Source organism: Miniopterus natalensis, chromosome 3, assembly GCF_054644295.1.
Source record: "Miniopterus natalensis isolate mMinNat1 chromosome 3, mMinNat1.hap1, whole genome shotgun sequence".
Taxonomy (NCBI): domain Eukaryota; kingdom Metazoa; phylum Chordata; class Mammalia; order Chiroptera; family Miniopteridae; genus Miniopterus; species Miniopterus natalensis.
In genome coordinates, this window is record NC_142083.1 from 36,785,313 (window position 1) to 36,796,386 (window position 11,074).

Genomic DNA, 11,074 nt, shown 5'->3' on the forward strand with positions numbered 1-11,074 from the left:
GCAAGAATTTCTCTTATTTGAAAGTCTAAGCTGGAGAGCAGGGTGGCTCATTCCGAGGTTACCCAGGGACCACGTTCCTTCTGCCTTGTTCTGCCACCCATAGGGCATCATCGTCGTTGGCACAGTTGCAGCCGGCTCAGCGCTGTTCATCTGCACCCAGCCAGTAAGAACAGGAAAAGATGTCGTGGAGAGCACCTTCCTTCCTTTGAAAAGCCCAGCTCAGATGTTGTGTACGTTACTTCTGTTCGCATCTTCTCAGCCAAAGCTTCAGTCATGTGCCCGCACCTCGTTTCAGGGGAGGCTGGGCAATAGTCTTCAGCTCAGCACTAGTATAATGGAGGCCACATATGTAATTAAAAAAACTTAATAACTGTGCTGAAAAAGAAAAGAAACAGGTGAAAATAACTTAGGATACTTAACCCAATATATCTAAAATATTATCAGTTCAGCATGCAGGACTAGCCACATTTCAGGTGTTCAGTAGCCACATGTAGCTAACGGCCACCGTAGTGGGCGGTGGAGCCTTAGCTGGTTGGCCGCGTGCCCAGCGGAAGTTGCAGGACCCTGCCACTGAAATGAAGGGCAGAAGGGGTGTCTGGGGCCAGCTGGTAGTCAGTCTCTGTCACATCTCTCCTTAACCAGTCTCTGCTCCCCGCTTCCAGTTCGATGCTTGTACTTGGTATTGCCCACGCCACAGTGGGTGTATAATTACCTGTTTTAGTCTGTTGTTCCCAGTGGATGGAGCATTTTAAGAGTGAATGGTGAGTTTTCTTTCCTCTAGATATTAGTTTAGTATTTGGCAGATTGTAATTACCTGGTCTGTTAGGTGAGTAAAGTGAATGGGGATTTCCTTTAATTCATCAGCTGTTTTCATTATCTCTAGACGAATGCTTATGCTTGTCCTCGCTGATGTGGACAACCCGCTTTCCTGTGCATGAATTTACTTTGATTTTTTGTTTTGTTTTGTTTGTAAAATTGCCGTGAATTCACATCCAGACATGCTTTGGGTTGACATCACATTATAACGGCAGGTTCTCTGTTTCCATTAATGATGTTTTGGACAATATGTGCAGCATCCAGAAAATTCATTTTCCTTCAAACAGTGAATCTTCCGTCAGGGGCGCCTCTGCACTGAGAGGACAGGATGGGGCTGTGGGCTTGGCACCCCGTGATTGAGAGTTCCTGTCCAGCCCTTGGGAAATATGCCATTTCCAGGAAACATTATAAATAATATTTGCTGCTAGAAGACAGAGGCCGGGGACAATATTTTACATGCGAAAAAGTCAACAAGTGAGCGAAACATTAATGCTTCCTAGAATTAAATGAAACATGAATGCGGCTTCTCATTAAATGAGATGGGGGACTGAATGTTCCACAAACAAGTTAAATTCTGGATGTCACCGCCTGTCCTCTCACACACGCCTGTCTCTCTCTCAGTCAGGTGGCTGCAGCAATGCCTTTCCTGGGCTGGCCCTGAGGTGCCATGGCCCTTCCCCCTCGAGAATGGAGGGCAGTGAGGGGAAGGCTGAGTGCCCAGGAACATCCCTCACCTTTTACCCCATCTCTCGAGCCCCTGCCTCCTGCAGACAGAAGCCTGTCCTTCCCATCCTAGGAGTGGCTCTTGGGATGAGTTTTCTAGGCAGTAGATCCTCCAGGAAAATAACATTTAGAGCAGCAGTAATCTCTGCCACCATCATCGTAATGACATTACAGTGCGTGCGTGTGCCAGGCTCTCGCTCAGGACTTTGTGTGTTGCTCATTCATCCTTCTGACAGCCTTACGAAATGGCATCATTATGATCTTCATTTCATAGATGAGGAAACAGGCTTAGACTAAGCGACTTGCCTCGAGTCAGAAGCTTATAAGTTGCTAAACTGGGTTGACACCCATATCTGAGTGTAAATCATGGGCCTTTAACCATGTTAGGGTCCTGCCTCTTAAATATCACTTACGTGGCTTTTTTCTCTTTTTTTCTCTTTGATATGTTTTAGGTGGTGGTGGGTTGGGCAGAGAGGATAGGGTGAGAGGGGCCCAGGAACACCTGATCTAGAATAGAAAGAGTTGAGAGGGGTTTGGGGGAGGTTTTGGAATAAGGATGATTTTGGTGGCAGAGCAAGGAGGAGTCAGAAATATCAGACTCACATTCTGAGTGTTGGGAGCGTTGTCTTGTGAACCTCTGTGATTAAGGAGCTGCAGCCATGAGGTAGTTCAGCCCTGTGGTTCTATTGATCAGGAACCAGGAGCTCAGAGACTCGACATTACTTGCCGGAGGGCGTGCTTCTAGTGGAAATAAAGCCAGGACCGTGTACTTGAACCTGCTCTCCTGATTCCAAGTGAATTTTATTTAGTTACAGTGCCTTAGTGCTACCTTTTAGAACTTTGTAACCAACCCTTGTCTGTTTGTTATTTCTATTATATGTTTCTATTTGTTACCAGTAGAAAAAGTGCCTGGAAAATAGAAGAAAGGAACGGGTTCTTGCTTGAGGAATAAATAGCAGGGTTATGGAGGAGCTGGGGCAGAAATCAGTTTTTCTATACGGGGGAATAGAGGGAAAGCCATTGTACTAGGAGGCGAGGTCTTGTCTTGAAAGCACACACGTTGCGTTACTTAGGTTGTGTTATTTGGGGAAGCTGGATGTTAAAGGTCTCTCCCGGGCTGTCGCTATGTGAAGTGCTAGCAGACAGGGTCTGGTGCAGGTAAACCTGCCGCCAGCAACAGCCCGTTACTTCACAGTGACATAAAGGACGTCGCAGGGTATATAAACAAGACATCCTTTAGTTTTCACTTTTTACACTGTGAATGTTTTTGTTATTAAATATCCTTCAAAAATCATTTGTAGTGACTGCATAAAATTCTCTAATATTGTACTATTCTCTATGAGGGTCTTTTAGATTATTTCCAACGTTTTGCTCATCTCAATGTGTGAAGTGCAGCCTTCACACATAAACTGTGTTTATGGCTCAGTTTCTACAAGGGAAGAGGCAATTATATGTTTGCACTATGGTTGTAAGTTAAAGTGTGAGCTGGGGCTTTGGTGAGTACTGGCCATGCGGCATCGGAAGCCACCTGGGACTCCTGGATGGTGGCGGGGCACAGCCCAGGAGAGGGCAGGGAGACTGGCTGTGGGGAGCTGAGGCCGCGAGGCAGGGGTGGTGCAGATATGGCCACGTCCAAGAACCACACCATGCACAACCAGTCCTGAAAACGCCACAGGACTGCATCAAGAAACCCTGATCACAAAGACACAGATCTCTTAAGGGGGGGACCCCAAGTTCCCGAGGAACATGCACTTTGCCGAGAAGCACAGGAAGGGCTTGAAGAAGATGCAGCGGTGCCGAGGCCGTGAGCTCACGTGCCGAGGCTACCAAGGCCCTCGTGATGCCCAAGGAGGGCAAGCCCAAGACCCCAAAGGGCCGCAGCCGCAAGCTCAGTCCCCTTGCCTATGTCCGTACCCCAGACTTGGGAAACGTGCCCGTGCCCCGCGAGGCAGAGGGTCTCAGGCTCTGCCGGCCGAGTCCAAGGGCTCAAACCAAGCCCCAGGGTGTGGGTGGGGCTGAAGCTCCAGCTCAGGCTCCCAAAGGTGCCCAGGCCCCAAGAAGGCTCCACAGTAGAGGCCCCTGTCTCCCGACGTGAGGATGGAAGGACTGGTGTGACCCCTGGGCTGCTGTCTGCCTGGGGCCGTGCCCTCCTGTGCAATCTGTACAAATAAACCTGAGGCAGGATCTGTCAAAACAAAAAAACCCAGTCTGAGTTGGAATCATGCTCTAACCCTCCTGGGGCCCAGCTTCCTAGGCTCCCTAGTCACTGACCTGCTCGCTCTCGAGCCTGTGAGACCCAGGAACTTGCTCTGCTCACGTTGGTCCCTTCGACCTCGGGCACAGAGTGGGTGCCTGTGAGAGGTTTGGGGAAATGAACCGAGGATGCACGTCTCGATGCACAGGGAGGTTTGAGAGCCTCCAGCCCATGCTTTTCTTCTCTGTTACACTAACGATTCTGAAATTTTAGAGAATGGGGAGCGGGTATAAAAAAAGATACGATCTTTTCTCTCAAGAAGCTAATTATGCAGTTGACGAGGTAACCCTAGCAGAAAGGAAAAGCTAGAAATTGGTTAAAATCATAGGAACTGGAAGCCTGGTTAGGAGTTCAGAACCAGGAGAGGAAATCCTTGTTGCTGGAGTAATCAAGGGTGTCATGGAGCAGGTGAAATGAGTGGGGTTTTAGGGTTTTCATTACATACCATTTAGGTAGACAGAGGGGGTGAGGGATGGGTACTCAGGCAGGAGGGCCGGTAAGAGTAAAAGGGCAGGAGTGGGACTGAGTGTGGACCATACGAGGGACAGTGGGCAAACTAGGGGAGCAGAAGGAAAAAGAATTAATCGGGAAGGGTGGGGCTCCAGTAAAGACGGTTGTAAACCAAACCATTGGAAAGAGGCATAAAGAGCCATAAAGACTCTGTAGGCTCATGAGCGACGTGAGGAAAGTGGTTGAACTGGAAATGCGAAGGTGGTGTCAGAAATCTCTTTGAGAAGGTCACTTACAAGTGTACAAGTACTTGGTAATAATGATATTTTACATATCTGGTGTCCTTGAAAGTTTCCACAAATCTCACTGAATCCCTACATGTCCAGGGGTGGGCAACGATTATTGTTCCCATTTTCCAGACAGGAAAAGGGAGCTTCCAAGTGGGTGAATGGCCTCACAGTCACACAGTAGGAGACAGCGGAGGTTGGAGCCCAGATCTCTTCGCTCTTGGCCTGCTGGTTTTCCAGCGGTGTGTCCAGGTGCAAGCGACATGCCTTCCAGAAATTAGGCCTTAGTTGGGGGAACTGTCTCTTGGAAAGAAAAGGCTGGCAACAGTGTGTAGCTGATGTGTTGCAGGTGCTTACGTGCATTTGGTTCTGTCACCCTGACAGTCTTGTAGCCCCGTTTTACGGAGGAGGAAACCCAGGTTCTAAGAGGTTAAGCGACTCGCCTGAAGTTGCGCATCTCGTTAGCAGCAGATTGGGAGCTGTCACCCGGGCCTGCGTACCTCCTTCCTGCCTCGGCTCCTTCCATGTCTTGACACTTGGACACGGTGCAGCTACTTCTGCTTCCTGCTTTGCTCAGGAATGTGATAGGGCTCATTTTTCAGGTGCTTATTTATACAAAACCAAATTATTCTGGAATGAGTTTAACTAAAACAGGTGTCTCGGCTTAATACTACGCTGTATTTTATGAAGGTGGGTGTGTATATTAATAGTAAGTGCTAAGAATGTCAAAAAGCTAATTAGGATAAGGGTAGAATTTTTATCCCTTTCAGGCTCGGGGAGATTTATGCTTGTCCTTCTAGGCCCCCCTTTAACCTTCAGGATAGAGACTCAAGTCATAAGGTGCCAAGTGAGTGGAACTCTGCTTATGTCCCTGGCCCCCCCGTTTGCACACAGCTCTGGAGAAGGACCTTCAGATCCTGCGCATAGCTCGACACGTTCTCTCTCCTGAGTGCTTACGCTGGAATGAGTCTCTGTCCCCTTTAGTCTCGTTAACTTGCATTCATACCTTCAAGACTCCGCATGCCCAGCCCCTGGCCCGGGTGTGGTGTTCCTGCCCTGCCTGACTTCCAGGAAGGTGGCACGGGATGAGAGCATGCATGCGGTGTTTGGGGTGAGGTGCTGGGCGGGGGGCACACCGAATAGACCACTCTGGGTAGAATGATTGGTTTGTAGAGGGAAGTTGTATGCAATAAGTGGGGAGCACCGCAGCCCTAGTTCTTGGGTACCAATAATAGAAATAGACCTTGATGCCTAAATATGACCCTAACTGCCCCCATGTCATTAATTGCTTAAGAATAGGCCCCTGCTCAAGCTCTCTAGCCCTGTGCCCACCCTGACTGCACTGGGGCAGGCAGAGGGATGGTGAATTCCCATGGACTTCTGTGAGGACAGTGGGATTGAACTTCCTATCAAAGGGGTGGGGGGTGGGGAGGGCAGGTGGTTCCCCAGAGATCCAGGTGCAAAAGAGAAATAAAGGAAGGATGCCAGACAACCAGAATCTGCAAACTAGAGGAGAAAGGAAGTGTTGTGTGCGGCACTGAGAGGGGTTCCCGCACAGCAGCCTTGAATGGCAGCTACAGAAACATGGCCTTTTCCTTTTTAGGCAGTGTGTGGGGGGGGGCACTGAGGGGCTAAGAGTAGGTGAAAGGGGTTGCACCCCCAGAGCAGTGTTTTAACAAATTGAATCTTTTGGTCATGGACCCCATGGACTGGAGAGAGCTGGGGCTGAAAGTAGAGAGGCCAGTTGGGAGATTAGTGTCAGTGTACAGTAAACACAGAACTGGAAACCTGGAATTTACATGAGTCATTAGGGATTAGAACTCGCTGACCTTGGGCAAGTATCAGACTTTCCTTGCCTCAGGTGTCCACAGCCGGGTGGTTCTGCTGGCCTACTTGGGAAACAGGGAGGGGATGAACCCATCCAAATCTTTGGTCTGGATTCAGGTTAATCATGGAATCATTTTTAGCTTGTAGCTTATCTCCGCTCTTTGTGTTCTCATACTTTTCTAGGCATTCTTTTCTTTTTCTGAAATGAAAAGTTGAGGTGTGTGAAAACTTGATGTTCACAGTAATCGGAGCGCATCCTTGCTTTGTTGGGGAGAGATGTCACCTCCCGATTGTGGGTTCATCTGGTCGTTGGCACTCTCTGAGCCAGGGATGGGACACTGTGAAAGGTGGTTTCAATCCTGATGTGCAATCACAGTGGGCAGGGAAAGCCATCTACTTGGATTATGAACAGAATCTATACAGTGGCCTATTCACTTCTATGTTAATTGTGCCCATTTGAGTGGAGTTGGACAGCATTTAGAAAATAAGGGAAAGCGCCATCAACAAAGCTCTTTTCATGGATGGCTCTTGATTCTACGGCTCTTAGACAAAAGCCTGTATCTTCTCCTGGAGCCTTGTCATGCTTCTAGCAACAACGGGGAGTTTGGTCTCACTATAGTTCACAGGTCAACACATTTAATCCCCAAGTGGAGCTTTGCTAGATGGTTTGTAATGATTTTTAACCTGTTTAATATTGCATTTTTATCTTGAGAGATTGTTTCTAGATATCTTCCTTTTGGAATTGTGCTTTGCACCGAGCGCTCACACTTGATCTCATTTAGTCTCTTCGGGCCCCTGCGGGATAACTTCTGATATCGTAGTCTAATTTTCAGTGGGGTTTGTAAGAAAAGAAATTGTTCTGTCTGGATCTCAAAAACTCACAAATAGAGTTTCATTGTCCCTTTGTTTGAGTAGCTCATAGTGTTTTATACACATTAATTCATTAATCCTCACAAAAGCCCCGTGTGTAGGCAGTGGAAAATATTTTTTCCCTGCTGCAGTATTTACACACTGAGAAACCGAGTCACGAGGCAGAGGCAGGGCAGGGCCTGTGGCTGGGAGCCAGGGGTGACTGCTGCCCGGTGAGCGTGCTCCTCTCCCTCACCATTAGAAAACTCGAGCTCATTTTCCTTTGGAAAATAATTATGATTTCCAAGGGAAATAGCCCCGCAGACCAAATTCTACCTGGAGAGTGGAACTGAAAGAGGAAGGAGTTCGGGGGTGATTTTATCACAAAACGGTTGATGTAGTTTCATTTTTTGTGTGGTGGTGCCACGCGTTTGACCGTAGCTGGAACCCACCCGGTCAGCACGGTGGCACGCGTTGTGTCTGAAGCCTCGTCTTAGATGTGCCCAGCTCATTTCTTTGTGGCTGACGTTAGAGCCAGGCGGCCGCTGTTGGCCCAGCCCGGGCCTGCGCCGTGGGAGGGAGACGTCTCACGCTGTCCTTTCTTACACCCCCAGCTCCTCGGGGGGGGACCCATCTCCATACCCCCTTCTTTTAACCTCTCATCTTCAGCCACGGGTGCCCGGAGAAGAGGCAGTCAGCACAGGCAGGTGGCGGGCAGCGTAGGCCGCAGGCTTGGCATCTCAGCGCCTGCCTGACAGTTTTCCACGTGGGGCATCGGAAACTCAGCGTCCAAGTCGGAATTCCCGGCTCCCGTTCCCAAATCTGCCCCTCCTACCCCCCCCAGCTCTGTTCGTGGCCGTGCCATCCTCAGCGCAGCCTTCAGACCTGGGAGACACCTCTTTCTCTCACAGCCACGTCAGGGCGTCAGGAAGCCCTCTTGGCTCTCCCTTCAGAACCGTTCAGACCCAGCGATGCTCTGTGGCTGCCATCCTCCTGCTCCCCACCCTCTCTTGCCTGGGTTAGGGCAGTGGCCCCCCTCAGTGAGCCCGAGCACAGTGCTTGGAGTATATATGTCAGATCACGGCCCTGCGCAGCTCGGAGCCCTCAAGCGAGCCCTCTTCACACCGAGAAGAGGAACCAGAGCCCGCATGACGGCCTAGCAGGCCCTTTATGACCGGGCCCCTTTCTGCTCGGCCCTCAGCTCTGTTCCTCTCCTTTTCGCTCATCCTGCCTCAGCCCCGTAACACCGAGTTCACCCCAAATGCACCCGTATCAGTCCGAGACTATTAATTTTTCGGTTGAAGATTTCCAGGGAACACCGAGTTCACCCCAAATGCACCTGTATCAGTCCGAGACTATTAATTTTTCGGTTGAAGATTTCCAGGGAACACTTTTTCCCCCTCATTAAAAGCTTAGGCTGAGACAAAAAGTCCTTTGTCTTTTCCTAGTGGTCATATCTTTATATTATTTGACTAAAGGTGTAGCCCTTTGGGGTATTGCCTTAGGCGGGAGTTTCAGTTCTAATTCCCATGGATCCGTGACTGTTTCTTGCCCTCATTGGCTGTTAAACCTAATTTTCTGAGCTGAGACCAGCAAAACTCTTTGGGGCAAAGCTTCTCTGTAGTTTGCCGCTATGTCTTTTGATGAGTCTTAATCTTTTTTTAAAATCTTCACCCAAGGATGTTTTTTCCATTGCTTTTCAGAGAGAGTGGAAGGGAGGGAGGGGGGGAGAGAGAGAGATGTGAGAGAGAAACATCAATTGGTTGCCTCCTGCACGTGGCTGAGGATCGAGCCTGCAACCGAGGTACGTGCCCTTGACCATAATCAAACTTGAGACCCCTCCGTCCACGGGCCAGCGCTCTAACCACTGAGCCAAACCATCCAGAGTGAGTCTTAATTTCATGACTCTTGGAAAGTTCCCTTGTTCTCTTGGGAGAATTATAGTCTAGCTAGTACTTTGAGCAATAGGGCCCTCAAATTACTTAATCCAACATATAGACAGAAAGGAAGTTCATTTAAAAAATTTAAGTTAGCTTGTCTTGGTCACCTCATCTTACATGTTCACCCTTCCCGTTTCCAGCGGATGGTGCCTTTCCTATGTTCTCTACTAGCACTCAGGGCTTCTCTTCACTCTAATGTTTGTTACTGGTATTGACTGTTTAATTGGCTATTCAGTAAATCACTCAGTTGTCATAATTGAGTTTTCTAGGCATATTCCACACCTGGGAAGTATCGGCATTTTATTATATGCTAAGTGAGCTCTTATCTAAAATGAGGATTTTCCCACAAGCATGTAATCTAAGTTTATAGGCCACACACCTAGACAAGTGTGTGATTTATTCAGGCACGCGTGCGCGCGCACACACACACACACACACAGGCATGCACGCATATACGCAGGGAACTGTGTATTTTCTGTAATTTGGCTAGTTGACCTGCTCGCCCCAAACTGTGTGCCCTGCATCCCTTCTGTGTTCCCATCAGTTAGTGCTTTGGATCAAGGCATGGTCTGTTGGTAGCAAAGATTGAGACTTTATACCCATCACTACCCATTATCACTGTAACCTGGATTATCTCACTCAGTTAGCTCTCACCTAGTAGAGAATAGGAATGTAAAGAGCTAAGAGACAAGAGAGGTAAAAGTTTGTTATGCATTTGTGTGTGTGCATGTATGCGTGTATGTTTAGAGTGGGGTTGAGATGAGTTAAAGTTGGTACTAACCATGTATTTGGCATTGTCTTAGTCTGTTTGGGCTGCTATAACAAAATGTCACAGACCCGGAGGCTTATAAACAAAAGAAATTCACTTCTCATAGTTTTGGAGGCTGGAAGTCCAAGATCAGGGTGCCAGCATGGTCAGATGAGGGCCCCCTTCCGGATGCAAACTTCTTGCATCGTCACATGGTGGAAGGGGCTAGGGAGCTCTGTGGGGTGTTTTATATAAGGACACTAATGCTATTCATGGGGGTTCTACCCTCATGACCTAAGTACCTCCCAAAGACCCTACCTCCTAATGCCATCACCTTGAGGGCAAGCATTTCAATATATGAATTTTGGAGGGGACACAAACGCTCAGACCACACCAGGCATGCATACACCTGCATATTCTGTTGCTGCTAATGGTAGTTTTTCAGATTGCCTTTCTTTTCCAGAGCAGGTAGAGAGTAGTTCAGTTTACAGCATGTGAAGATCTGCCTTGATTTGGCATTTATGGCCGTAGGTTCTGCAAAGTGTAGCATTTAGTTCCTAGTTAGTTCCATAGTGTACTTTTCAAAAGATTGAGCTCAGTTTTGCTTTAGGAAGCATTGTTACACAAGAGCCATAGAAAACGTGATCCGAGAAGGGGACTCTTAGTTTTCCTGAGGACTTGAGTAAATACTGCAAAGATGGAAAACGCCCAAGTTCTACCTGCCTCACAACAGGCATTGCATTTTTTGGAGCACATCCAATCTTAAGATCACCCACTTGTCCAAGTTCAGATTGCCTAGAAAGACAGAGCCTCATTCTTTGGTTTCTCTTGGTGAGGAATATCAACAAGGAACTTACACGCCATAAAATGAAACCATTCACTCCAACGGCATCTGTGCAGATTTAGTTATTAAAATACTTTTTACAGTATTTTTGAAGCATTGTATTAAGACTAGTATTCTAGTTTAATTTTTTATTGAAAATGAATAGTAATATATGTTAAGTATGAGTTGGGTTATCACATTCTAATTTAAACTAAAATATTTAGGAATTCTAGTGATGTAAACATTTTTATATGCTAATTTCCTGGAGGATTACACTGAAGACAGTATTTTGTAGTTAATTAGTATGACTTTCTAGAATGTAGAAACTATTCTGTGAGGAATCCCCTTTCTGGAGGA